This window comes from Mesoplodon densirostris, chromosome 15 (assembly GCF_025265405.1).
Source record: "Mesoplodon densirostris isolate mMesDen1 chromosome 15, mMesDen1 primary haplotype, whole genome shotgun sequence".
Taxonomy (NCBI): domain Eukaryota; kingdom Metazoa; phylum Chordata; class Mammalia; order Artiodactyla; family Ziphiidae; genus Mesoplodon; species Mesoplodon densirostris.
Genome location: NC_082675.1, coordinates 7,391,150 through 7,405,861, shown reverse-complemented (window position 1 = coordinate 7,405,861; position 14,712 = coordinate 7,391,150).

Below are 14,712 nucleotides of genomic sequence, written 5' to 3'. Positions count from 1 at the left end.
AAATACTAGCAAATTGAATCTACCAATACATAAAAAGGATTATACATCACATTCAGGTGGGATTTATCCCAAGAATGCAAAGTTGGTTTAACATCTGAAAATCAGTTAATGGAATACACTGTGTCAATAGAATAAAGGACAAAAACCACACAATCTCAATGCAGAAAAGGTATCTGACAAAATTCAATACTGCTTCATGAGAAAACATTCAATGAACAAGGAAATCAACATAACCCTTCCCACCATAACTGATGAATTTTCAGTAGATCATTTGTTTTGTGCCTGCGGTTTTTCATGTATTCCTTTGTAAAATACACTTGGTTGCAACTTCTTGAAAGCACAATAAGGTCTATCTTTGCCTACACACCCTACATACAACTGAGAGTGAATCATTCACACAAAGCATATTAAACATGAGGGTAATTTTGCTCTAAATAAAGAATGAGCTTAGGAGATTGCTTTGGTTCCTCAAAACTGAAACGCAGTTCATGGTGAAGGAAGCCTAAGTAAGGACAAAACACAGACATTCACGAGTCGGAAGGGACCTTAGAGTTTAAGGGACCTTTAAACTCTTACCTTATGCATGAATCCACTTCTCTGCCAAGATGCCAGCCAATCTCTAAAAGGTAAAAACAAGTAGGATATTTCAACTTCCAAATCTAGTCACTTAACCAACAAGAATTTATTGAGCATTTACTAATGTGCCAGGCAATGTTCTAGGTGCTTGGGACATATCAGTGGAAAAAAGATCCCTGCGCCTGTGGAACTTAAATTCTAATAGGAGATGGAAGTCAATAAACAATAACCAAGGGCTTCCCTCGTGGCGCAGTGGTTAAGAATCCACCTGCCAATGCAGGGAACACGGGTTCGAGCCCTGAGCCTATGCGCCACAACTACTGAGCCTGCACTACAGAGCCCATGAGCCACAACTACTGAAGGCTGCGTGCCTGGAGCCTGTGCTCCACAACAAGAGAAGCCACTGGAATGAGAAGCGCGCGCACTGCAATGAAGAGTAGCCCCCGCTCACCACAACTAGAGAAAGTCCGTGCACAGCAATGAAGACCCAACGCAGCCAAAAATAAATAAATAAAATAAATAAATGTATTAAAAAGTAAACAATAACCAAGGTAATTGTATAATATGTTAGAAAGTGAAAAATGCTTACAGAGAAGAGAGTAAATCAAGGGAAATTGGGAACAAATGGGTGGCGTGTGTGTGAGTGTGTGTAGACTTTTAAATCGGTGGTCAGGGTGGCCTCACTGAGAAGGTGAAATTTAAGCACAGACTTGAACATAGCCAATTGCATTTCAGGGGAAAAGCAGTCCAGGCAGAGGAAACAGCCAGAACAAATTCCCTAAGGCAGGCCTGAGACACCTCTCCTCTGATTGCTCTAACGTGAGGTTCTTTTTTTTTTTTTTTTGCGGTGTGTGGGCCTCTCACTGTTGTGGCCTCTCCCGTTGCGGAGCACAGGCTCTGGACGCGCAGGCTCAGCGGCCATGGCTCACGGACCCAGCCGCTCTGCGTCATGTGGGATCTTCCCGGACCGGGGCAGGAACCCGTGTCCCCTACATCGGCAGGCGGACTCTCAACCACTGCGCCACCAGGGAAGCCCTAACGTGAGGTTCTTAACTGTGAGTCCGCACACCTGTTGGATAGAATTCAGGGAAGCTTAACATTTCTTTCGATTATGATCGCTGGCAACAGTTTCTGCTCCTACCAATGCCTGCTGTGCCTGTCCTGATCTTTGATTCTCTAAGTCATAAAACCACATTACGTTTCAAACACCCTAACATAGTGGGGCCTCAGGATTGCCCCGTATGTTCTCATATAAAGACACTGAAGGAGGATAACCAACAGGGTCCTCCTGTAGAGCACAGGGAACTCTATTCAATATCCTGTGATAAACCATCATGGAAAAGAATATGAAAAATATACATACATATGTATAACTGAGTCACTTTGCTGTATCACAGAAATTAACACAACATTGTAAATCAACTATACGTCAATAAAAAAAGAATCAACAGAGGGACTTCCCTGGCTGTCCAGTGGTTAAGACTCTATGCTTTATGTTGGAAATTCTAGAAGAGGCAAAATTAATCTGTGGTGACAGAAAGCTGGTCAGCAATTGCCTGGGGCAGGGGCTGGGGCAGCTGCAGAAAGGCGCGAGGAAACTTTTCGGAGTTGAAAATGTCCCATGTCTTGATTACACCAGTGTATACATTTGTCAGAACTCACAGAGTAGGGCTTCCCTGGGGGCGCAGTGGTTGAGAGTCCGCCTGCCGATTCAGGGGACGTGGGTTCGTGCCCCGGTCTGGGAAGATCCCACATGCCGCGGAGCGGCTGGGCCCGTGAGCCATGGCCGCTGAGCCTGCACAATGGGAGGGGCCACAACAGTGAGAGGCCCATGTACCACAAAAACCAAAAAACAACAACAACAACAAAAAAACTCACAGAGTGGTATACTTAAAATGGGTGTGTTTTACTGCATGTAAATTATACCTTAGTAAAGTTTATTCAAAATCAAAAAAAAAAAAAAGACGCTATGCTTTCACTGCAGGGGGCATGGGTTGGATCCCTCCTCAGGGAACTAAGATCCCGCAAGCCACACGGTGCACTCCCCACCAAAACAAAAAACATTAAAGTAAACTGGACCAGTACAAGAAACAGAATTGTACTTGGTGCAGAGTCAAAGATCAGGACAGGCATGGAAGGCACGAGGTAGGAACAGAAGGACACTTGTTAGAAGCCTGGGAGAAATTTGCCCCAGGTCTAATCCCACAACCTGTCGTAATCCAGTTTCATTTGTCATTCTCACTTATGACTCATGAACTAGCCTCCACTGAAAACTTTAAGGACTCACTCTAGCATGATGTCACCCCTCTGGAGGAGCAATCTCAGCCGTCCACAGTGATAGAAACCTGAGTCAGGGTTAGACCCTTGCTTTTTCAGTAATTCCTCATATTATAAAAATCACGGGACTTCCCTGGTGGCGCAGTGGTTAAGAATCCACCTGCCAATGCAGGGGACACGGGTTCGATCCCTGGTCTGGGAAGATCCCACATGCCCCAGAGCAACTAAGCCCGTGTGCCACAACTACTGAGCCTGCGCTCTAGAGCCCATGTGCCACAACTACTGAAGTCCGCGCCCCTAGAGCCCGTGCTCTGCAACAAGAGAAGCCACTGCAATGAGAAGCCTGCGCACTGCAACAAAGAGTAGCCCCCGCTAGCCACAACTAGAGAAAGCCCGCGCACAGCAACGAAGACACAAAGCGGCCATAAATAAGTAAATAATCTTATTTTTTAAAAAAATCCCAAACATAGCCAGATTGTTGATTGTGAATTTTGCTTAAAAAATGCACTTCTGGGGATTTCCCTGGTGGCACAGTGGTTAAGAATCCGCCTGCCAATGCAGGTGACACAGGTTCAAGCCCTGGTCCGGGAAGATCCCACATGCTGCGGAGCAACTAAGCCTGTGCGCCAAAACTACTGAGCCTGCACTCTAGAGACCGCGTGACACAACTACTGAGCCCGTGCAACACAACTACTGAGCCCGCGCGGCTAGAGCCCGTGTTCTGCAACAAGAGAAGCCACTGCAATGAGAAGCCCGCGCACACCGCAACTAGAGAAAGCCTGTGTGCAGCGATGAAGACCCAACACTGACAAAAAAATAAAAAGAACGATGAGTAAAAGATATAGACATTTCATAGAAGAAATAAAAATTCCAAATAAATCAGATTTATAATCTAGAAATAATGCATCCTATGCACATATTTCCATAAATATTCAAAGATTTACCTCTAAAAGTGTTCACTGCAGCATTGTTAATATTGTAAACAGTATTTAATAAAATATGGTATACTACTACACATCCATTAATAATAAAAATTTAGATTTTAAATACTGACAAGGCAAGTATAGTATAATCTCACTTTTGTTAAAACACACATTAATATATACAACACATTAATAAAAAATTCTTAGTTACATGTATTTGCTCAGGAAGAAGATATACCAAACTCTGAACACGATTTTCTCTGAAAGTTGTGATTATGAAGGACTTTCACTTTATAATATCCTGTTTTGTTTGAATTTATAAAACAAATATGTATTATATTTATAATCCACAACAAAATCAAGAATTTCCATTTTGGGAAAGAAAAAAACTTGGGGGGTTTAGAAAATTATCTGGTGAGAAAATACATTTCTATGCAGTATGGAGAAAAATGTTGTGTGCTTTCTCTATGGGTTATTTTCCTTCAAATTTATGGCTTTATTATTCCTTCTGCTTACCATTCTAAAAGTAAACTGTTTTTTTGGCCATGCTGCATGGCATGTGGGATCTTATTCCCCGACAAGGGATCGAACCCATGGCCCCTGCAGTGGAAGTGTGGAGTCTTAACCACTGGGCTGCCAGGGAAGTTCCAAAAGTAAACATTTTAAACAGAGAAATCAAGTATCTTATTTTATTCTTTAAATGGTTATGAAAGGATCTAATTTAATTGCAAATAAAAATGTCTTAGAAGTTGGATCTAATGCACAGACACTGAACGTCAGCTAACAGAAGGGTATGGGAGGTGAATTTTACAGAGAGGCTATTTTCTAAATTATAAAATCCACGGATTCTAATTCCAAGGGTGGATGACAAAGACATGCTCAGCCAGAGTAGGAATAGGGGGTGATGAAATAAAATTCATATTTTAAGGCAAGACAAGAAAAATTTAAACATAAAAATTTTCTCTGCTGGTTTGGGTCTCCTCCCTCCCCTCTCGTGTGTACTGTGTATCCGTATGGTGTATTAACCAGGCCTTCACAATGAAAAAAAAATACCTGCTTGACTATAAAGATCAGTTTTTCTTCTTCTGGCTCCAAACATGTAACTCCTTAGATCACTTTACTTATCGAAGGCCTTATTAATGTTATTAGCTGTATTATTTATATTCTGCCTATTTTACAAGATTATTGTTTCTTGCCTTACCAAATGTGTGACTGAGCTTCTGATAAAAATAATGACTAGGTGACTTGAAACGATGAAGCAAATATATAGTTTGATAAGATCAGTGACTGTAATAGTGTAGCTCTAGATATGGGAAGAAGCAACAAGAAGGAACCATTTCTTGGACCATAACAGACCAGTAAGACAGGTGGTCCAGAGGCCTTTGGTTACCATTAACAGGGGCCTAGTTCAGCACACTGAGTGGCTTATCGACGAAATCCTCGCCTGACCTGGAAATGAGGATTCCTAGTGCCATGGGACAAAGTGGTCACAAAATGCCCCCCCAAAGCCTTAGTCAAAATTAAGACCAAAAGGGAGGGGATTGTAAACTAAAGAATGTTGCCCACCATTCAGTTCTACAAGGGCCAAGTCATTGACCACTGCAGTCACTGACCTACAATACACCCTGAAAGGAATTCAGGGCAAAGATCAGGATGAGACACTGTGTGCTCTGGGAAAACTGGCAGAACTGGCTCTTGGAGAGGTATTTTCAGGAGAAAATTTTATGAGCCCAGTTTCTTGCATCTTCCCATACGTAGAAAAACACTAAAACCATTAACTAAGGTATCTGTTCCTTTCGAATAGCAGTAAACTTCTACTAAGATGTGTGCACATACCCCTTCACCAAAATCACATACATCCTGACCTCCCCCCTTACCTCTTTGGAACAGTCCTCAGAGCTTTCTGAAAGACTGTCTCCCAGGTTATAGTCCTCAGGTTGGCTTGGATAAAACATTCCATTTCTTTCTTAGATTGACTTTTTTTTTTTTTTTTTTTTTTTTGCGGTACGCGGGTCTCTCACTGCTGTGGCCTCTCCCGTTGCGGAGCGCAGGCTCAGCGGCCATGGCTCACGGGCCTAGCCACTCTGCAGCATGTGGTATCCTCCCGGACCAGGGCACGAACCCGTATCCCCTGCATCAGCAGGCGGATTCCCATCCACTGCACCACCAGGGAAGCCCTCTTATTGATTACTTTTTTCATCGATAAGAGGGAGAACTTTTAGCTTAATCTCATTTTACGGCCTCACTCCATTTCCGCCAGCTCCCTCCCACAAAACGCAGTTATTTCTTTTTTTTTTTAATGGTTAAGATGTAAATTTTATGACATATTTTCCTATAATAAATGTAATATTTTTTCACACACACTGTATTTTATTTTTACAAGAGATAAATAAACTGACACAAAGCACTGTAAATGGATGACCACAACAAAAGCAACGATTGCAATTACCAAACACGAAACACACTCATACTATGTCATAATATTGACATTCAGTCCAGTAATCCTCCACTGTAACAGCTCCTTACTTTGCAGTGAATATTGATTTGTATATTTTTTGCCTCTGAGTCCTTGTGGGATTTTTCTTTCTTTTTTTTTTTTAAAGAAGATGTTGGGGGTAGGAGTTTATTAATTAATTAATTAATTTTTGCTGTGTTGGGTCTTCGTTTCTGTGCCAGGGCTTTCTCTAGCTGTGGCAAGCGGGGGCCACTCTTCATCGCGGTGCGTGGGCCTCTCACTATCGCGGTCTCTCTTATTGCGGAGCACAGACTCCAGACACACAGGCTCAGCAGTTGTGGTTCACGGGCCTAGTTGCTCCGTGGCATGTGGGATCTTCCCAGACCAGGGCTCGAACCCGTATCCCCTACATTAGCAGGCAGATTCTCAACCACTGCGCCACCAGGGAAGCCCCTTTCTTTTTTTTATTCAAACAGAAAGTCACAAAAATTATAATCATCCTCATCAGTTCACTCAGTCCCATGTAATTAATTTCTTTTTTCATCTTGATCTTTCGTTAGCACTTTTATGAATTCATCAGTTTTCCATTAGAGTTCTGAAAATGATTATTCATTCAGTTCAGCAGTATAGTCAGTTACCAGAAACCTGTACTTGTCAGAGTCTTTTCCATGAATTCCTTGAAGATGAAACCCTTTTATAGGAACATTTTTGTGAAAGCACCAGAGTACACCCAGAACTGTCTGTAAATGACAAAAGACTTAAAAAGGACCACGGTTAAAGATTTGATGAAAGTTCATAATAATGCAATTGACAAGGAAATTTAGTTATTTCTGAGATATACATTTTAAAGTAATAACTAGAATTATGACTTATAACATTACACCACAACATATAAGATTTGTAGAAATTTCATGTAATGTCTGAAACATTTATATTAACATATTTCCATACAAATAACCCAAAAAAGTTTAGTATTAGTTGGGTTTTTTTATTGTTTGTTGTTTTATACTGCAGGTTCTTATTAGTCATCACTTTTATACACATCAGTGTATACATGTCAATCCCAATCACCCAATTCATCACACCACCATCCCCACCCCACCACGGTTTTCCCCCCTTGGTGTCCATACTTTTGTTCTCTACATCTGTGTCTCAACTTCTGCCCTGCAAACCAGTTCATCTGTACCATTTTTCTAGGTTCCACATACATGCATTAATATACGATATTTGTTTTTCCCTTTCTGGCTTACTTCACTCTGTATGACAGTCTCTAGATCCATCCACGTCTCAAAACATGACTCAGTTTCGTTCCTTTTTATGGCTGAGTAATATTCCATTCTACATAGGTACCACATCTTCTTTATCCATTTGTCTGTTGATGGGCATTTAGGTTGCTTCCATAACCTGGCTATTGTAAATAGTGCTGCGATGAACATTGGGGTGCATGTGTCTTTTTGAATTATGGTTTTCTCTGGGTATATGCCCAGTAGTGGGATTGCTGGATCATATGGTAATTCTATTTTTAGTTTTTCAAGGAACCTCCATACTGTTCTCCATAGTGGCTGTATCAATTTACATTCCCACCAACAGTGCAAGAGGGTTCCCTTTTCTCCGCACCCTCTCCAGCATTTGTTGTTTGTAGATTTTCTGATGATGCCCATTCTAACTGGTGTGAGGTGACACCTCATTGTAGTTTTGATTTGCATTTCTCTAATAATTAGTGATGTTGAGCAGCTTTTCATGTGCTTCTTGGCCATCTGTATGTCATCTTTGGAGAAATGTCTATTTAGGTCTTCTGCCCATTTTTGGACTGGGCTTTTTGTTTCTTTAATATTGAGCTGCATGAGCTGTTTATATATTTTGGAGATTAATCCTTTGTCCGTTGATTCATTTGCAAATATTTTCTCCCATTCTGAGGGTTGTCTTTTAATCTTGTTTATGGTTTCCTTTGTTGTGCAAAAGCTCTGAAGTTTCATTAGGTCCCATTTGTTTATTTTTGTTTTTATTTCCATTACTCTAGGAGGTGGATCAAAAAAGATCTTGCTGTGATTTATGTCAAAGAGTGTTCTGCCTATGTTTTCCTCTAAGAGTTTTATAGTGTCCGGTCTCACATTTAGGTCTTGAATCCACTTTGAGTCTATTTTTGTGTATGGTGTTAGGGAGTGTTCTAATTTCATTCTTTTACATGTAGTTGTCTGCTTTTCCCAGAACCACTTATTGAAGAGACTGTCTTTTCTCCATTGTATATCTTTGCCTCCTTTGTCATAGATTAGTTGACCATAGGTGCGTGGGTTTACCTCTAGGCTTTCTATCTTGTTCCATTCATCTATGTTTCTGTTTTTGTGCCAGTACCATATTGTCTTGATTACTGTAGCTTTGTAGTATAGTCTGAAGTCAGGAAGTTGGATTCCTCCAGCTCCGTTTTTTCCCTCAAGACTGCTTTGGTTATTTGGGGTCTTTTGTGTCTCCATACAAATTTTAAGATGATTTGTTCTAGTTCTGTAAAAAATGCCATTGGTAATTTGATAGGGATTGCATTGAATCTGTAGATTGCTTTGAGTAGTATAGTCATTTTCACAATATTGATTCTTCCAATCCAAGAACATGGTATATCTCTCCATCTGTTTGTATCATCTTTAATTTCTATCATCAGTGTCTTATAGTTTTCTGCATACAAGTCTTTTGTTTCCCTAGGTAGGTTTATTCCTAGGTATTTTATTCTTTTTGTTGCAATGGTAAATGGGAGTGTTTCCATAACTTCTCTTTCAGATTTTTCATCATTAGTGTATAGGAATACAAGAGATTTCTGTGCATTAATTTTGTATCCTTCAACTTTACCAAATTCACTGATTAGCTCTAGTAGTTTTCTGGTGGCATTTTTAGGATTCTCTATGTATAGTATCATATCATCTGCAAAGAGTGACAGTTTTACTTCTTCTTTTCCAATTTGTATTCCTTTTATTTCTTTTTCTTCTCTGATTGCCATGGCTAGGACTTCCAAAACTATGTTGAATAATAGTGGTGAGAGTGGATATCCTTTTCTCGTTCCTGATCTTAGAGGAAATGCTTTCAGTTTTTCACCATTGAGCATGATGTTTGCTGTGGGTTTGTCATATATGGCCTTTATTATGTTGAGGTTGGTTCCCTCGATGCCCACTTTCTGGAGAGTTTTTATCATAAATGGGTGTTGAATTTTGTCAAAAGCTTTCTCTGCATCTATTGAGATGATCATATGGTTTTTATTTTTCAATTTGTTAATATGGTGTATCACATGGATTGATTTGCGTATATTGAAGAATCCTTGCATCCCTGGGATAAATCCCACTTGATCATGGTGTATGATCCCTTTAATGTGTTGTTGGATTCTGTTCGCTAGTATTTTGTTGAGGATTTTTGCATCTATATTCATCAGTGATATTAGCCTGTAATTTTCTTTTTTTGTAGTATCTTTGCCTGGTTTTGGTATCAGGGTGATGGTGGCCTCGTAGAATGAGTTTGGGAGTGTTCCTTCCTCTGCAATTTTTTGGAAGAGTTTGAGAAGGATGGGTGTTAGCTCTTCTCTAAATGTTTGATAGAATTCACCTGTGAAGCCATCTGGTCCTGGACTTTTGTTTGTTGGAAGATTTTTAATCACAGTTTCAATTTCATTACTTGTGATTGGTCTGGTCATATTTTCTGTTTTTTCCTGGTTCAGTCTTGGAAGGTTATACCTTTCTAAGAATTTGTCCATTTCTTCCAGGTTGTCCATCTTGTTGGCATAGAGTTGCTTGTAGTAGTCTCTTAGGATGCTTTGTATTTCTGCGGTGTCTGTTGTAACTTCTCCTTTTTCATTTCTAATTTTATTGATTTGAGTCCTCTCCCTCTTTTTCTTGATGAGTCTGGCTAATGGTTTATCAATTTTGTTTATCTTCTCAAAGAATCAGCTTTTAGTTTTATTGATCTTTGTTATTGTTTTCTTTGTTTCTATTTCATTTATTTCTGCTCTGATCTTTATGCTTTCTTTCCTTCTGCTAACTTTGGGTTTTGTTTGTTCTTCTTTCTCTAGTTCCTTTAGGTGTAAGGTTAGATTGTTTACTTGAGATTTTTCTTGTTTCTTGAGGTAGGCTTGTATAGCTATAAACTACCCTCTTGGAACTGCTTTTGCTGCATCCCATAGGTTTTGGATGGTCGTGTTTTCATTGTCATTTGTCTCTAGGTATTTTTTGGTTTCCTCTTTGATTTCTTCAGTGATCTCTTGGTTATTTAGTAACGTATTGTTTAGTCTCCATGTGTTTGTGTTTTTTACATTTTTTTCCCTCTAATTCATTTCTAATCTCATAGCATTGTGGTCAGAAAAGATGCTTGATATGATTTCAATTTTCTTAAATTTACTGAGGCTTGATTTGTGACCCAAGATGTGATCTATCCTGGAGAATGTTCCATGTGCACTTGAGAAGAAAGTGTAATCTGCTGGTTTTGGATGGAATGTCCTATAAATATCAATTAAATCTATCTGTTCTATTGTGTCATTTAAAGCTTCTGTTTCCTTATTTAGTTTCATTTTGGATGATCTGTCCATTGGTGTAAGTGAGGTGTTAAAGTCCCCCAGTAGGGCTTCCCCAGTGGTGCAATGGTTGAGAATCCGCCTGCCAATGCAGGGGACATGGGCTCGATCCCTGGCTCGGGAAGATCCCACATGCCGCAGAGCAACTAAGCTCGTGTGCCACAAGTACTGAGCCTGTGCTCTAGAGCCCGTGAGCCACAACTACTGAGCCCATGTGCCACAACTACTGAAGCCCGTGTGCCTAGAGCCCATGCTCCACAATGAGAGAAGCCACTCCAATGAGAAGCCCATGCACCGCAATGAAGTGTGGCCCCTGCTCGCCGCAACTAGAGAAAGGCCGCATGCAGCAACGAAGACCCAACACAGCCATAAATAAATAAATAAAATTAAAAAAAATAATAAAGTAAAAAATAAAGTCCCCCACTATTATTGTGTTACTGTTGATTTCCTCTTTTATAGCTGTTAGCAGTTGCCTTATGTATTGAGGTGCTCCTATGTTGGGTGCATATATATTTATAATTGTTATATCTTCTTCTTGGATTGATCCCTTGATCATTATGTAGTGTCCTTCCTTGTCTCTTGTAACATTCTTTATTTTAAAGTCTATCTTATCTGATATGAGTATTGCTACTCCAGCTTTCTTTTGATTTTCATTTGCATGGAATATCTTTTTCCATCCCCTCACTTTCAGTCTGTATGTGTCCCTAGGTCTGAAGTGGGTCTCTTGCAGACAGCATATATATGGGTCTTGTTTTTGTATCCATTCAGCAAGCCTGTGTCTTTTGGTTGGAGCATTTAATCCATTCACATTTAAGGTAATTATTGATATGTATGTTCCTATGACCATTTTCTTAATTGTTTTGGGTTTGTTTTTGTAGGTCCTTTTCTTCTCTTGTGTTTCCCAGTTAGAGAAGTTCCTTTAGCATTTGTTGTAGAGCTGGTTTGGTGGTGCTGAATTCTCTTAGTTTTTAGTTGTCTGTAAAGCTTTTGAGCTCTCCATGGAATCTGAATGAGATCCTTGCCAGGTAGAGTAATCTTGGCTGTAGGTTCTTCCCTTTCATCACGTTAAGTATATCATGCCACTCCCTTCTGGCTTGTAGAGTTTCTGCTGAGAAATCAGTTGTTAACCTTATGGGAGTTCCCTTGTATGTTATCTGTCGTTTTTCCCTTGCTGCTTTCAATACTGTTTCTTTGTCTTTAATTTTTGCCAATTTGATTACTATATGTCTCAGCCTGTTTCTCCTTGGGTTTACCCTGTATGGGACTCACTGCACTTCCTGGACTTGGGTGGCTATTTCCTTTCCCATGTTAGGGAAGTTTTCAACTATAATCTCTTCAAATATTTCCTCTGGTCCTTTCTCTCTCTCTTCTCCTTCTGGGACCCCTATAATGCGAATGTTGTTGTGTTTAATGTTGTCCCAGAGGTCTCTTAGGCTGTCTTCATTTCTTTTCATTCTTTTCTCTTTATTCTGTTCCACAGCAGTGAATTCCACCATTCTGTCTTCCAGGTCACTTATCTGTTCTTCTGCCTCAGTTATTCTGCCATTGATTCCTTCTAGTGTAGTTTTCATTTCAGTTATTGTATTGTTTGTTCATCTCTGTTTGTTTGCTCTTTAATTCTTCTAGGTCTTTGTTAAATATTTATTGCATCTTCTCGATCTTTGCCTCCATTCTTTTTCCAAGGTCCTGGATCATCTTCACTATCATTATTCTGAATTCTTTTTCTGGAAGGTTGCGTATCTCCACTTCATTTAGTTGTTTTTCTGGGGTTTTATCTTGTTCCTTCGTCTGGTACATAGCTCTCTGCCTTTTCATCTTGTCTGTCTTTCTGTGAATGTGGTTTTTGTTCCACAGGCTGCAGGATTGTAGTTCTTCTTGCTTCTGCTCTCTGCCCTCTGGTGGATGAGGCTATCTAAGAGGCTTGATGGGAGGGTCTGGTGGTGGGTAGAGCTGACTGTTGCTCTGGTGGGCAGAGCTCAGTAAAACTTTAATCTGCTTGACTGGTGATGGGTGGGGCTGGGTTCCCTCCCTGTTGGTTGTTTTGCCTGAGGAAACCCAACACTGGAGCCTACCTCAGCTCTTTGGTGGGGCTAATGACAGACTCTGGGAGGGCTCATGCCAAGGAGTACTTCCCAGAACTTCTGCTCCCAGTGTTCTTGACCCCACGGTGAGCCACAGCCACCCCCTGCCTCCGCAGGAGACCCTCCAACAGTAGCAGGTAGGTCTGGTTCAGTCTCCCCTGGGGTCACTGCTCCTTCCCCTGGGTCCCAATGCACACACTACTTTATGTGTGCCCTCCAAGAGTGGAGTCTCTGTTTCCCCCAGTCCTGTCGAAGTCATGTAATCAATTCCCACTAGGCTTCAAAGTCTAATTCTCTAGGAATTCCTCCTCCCGTTGCCGGAACCCCAGGTTGGAAAGCCTGGCCTGACGTGGGGCTCAGAACCTTCACTCCAGTGGGTGGACTTCTGTGGTATAAGTGTTCTCCAGTCTGTGAGTCACCCACCCACCAGTTATGGGATTTGATTTTACTGTGACTGCGCCCCTCCTACCGTCTCATTGTGGCTTCTCCTTTGTCTTAAGATGTGGGGTATCTTTTTTGGTGAGTTCCATCCAGTGTCTTCCTGTCGATGATTGTCCAGCAGCTAGTTGTGATTCTGGTGTTCTCGCAAGAGAGAACGAGAGCACTTCCTTCTACTCCGCCATCTTGGTTCCTCTCCAATGCAGTTATTTCTTTAGGAGACAAAAAAAGATATTTCCTTTAAGACAGCTTTCACTTTTTCCCCCTCCAGTCCAATATTTCAATATAAACATTCTAGCTAGATTGCTGATTTTCAAAACATGCTTGGTTCAGAGACTTCCACATTATTAAGACTATAGAAATGGCTCTGTAATTAAGAACTATTTAGAAACCCTTTAACAAAATAATTTAATCCTAAACATTTAAAAGTGAGTTTATACCAGTAAATCAAACGAATATATTAAGTTGAAGAAAAAATAATTTTCTTAAATGCTAAAGAAAAACACAGCCAGTGTGGACACGCGTTCTTGGGAACTGAGTCCCACCTTACAAATTCACGATTGTTACAATACCCTTGCTGGTTTTATGTGCTAATGATAACCTACAAAGTATGAGACAGAAGGGCAAAATGATTCCACCAGAGACGCTGAAGAACAGAACCAACTAGGAGGAAGCCTCTTATTGGCACAAAGTACACTGTACTTTGACCACGTAAGGACATGCAACATTTGAAAAAAGAAATCAGTCCTTCAGTATTTTAGTAAGGACGGTGACTTCTTTCCACTTATTTGCTCAAGGAGATGACAAGGAGCTGGCCTCATTTTAGCAGCCTGTATGACAATTCACATTCCTTTTCACCAAAGGCAAAGATTAGAAACAGGTCCCCACCCCGGCTCCCAGTCCATCCTGAAGTGCAAGTGTTTGGTTATGACCTCACCTCTCCACCCCTGGAGACCTGTCACAGCATGGCCAAGTCCAAAGAACTCACTCCTCCACCTACCACTGTCTTCCTAATATGCAAATACACCAAACAGGATGCATTTAAAAAATGGGGCACCTTCTTAAGGCAACCACTTTCCATTTTTCTGGGTTCACTTCTATAAAATATCTCCTCTCAAATTATTCTGAATTCTGCTTTAGGATTTCACTTCCTAAAATACCACTTGGATGAGGTCATTTCACATTGCAAGATCTTTAGCAGATCCTTTGTCTTAATAAAATTCAAATCCCTTAGCAAAGCAATCAAGAGTTCTTAGCATCAATGAATAAACAATACTTTGAAGTCTTTTTTTTTCCTACCATCCTACATTTCTTGAGTGTTCCTGCTTGGTTTTACTCATGCCATTTCTTGTGTATTTCTTTTTTTCTTTTTTTTTTTTTTTTTTGCGGTATGCGGGCCTCTCACTGTTGTGGCCTCTC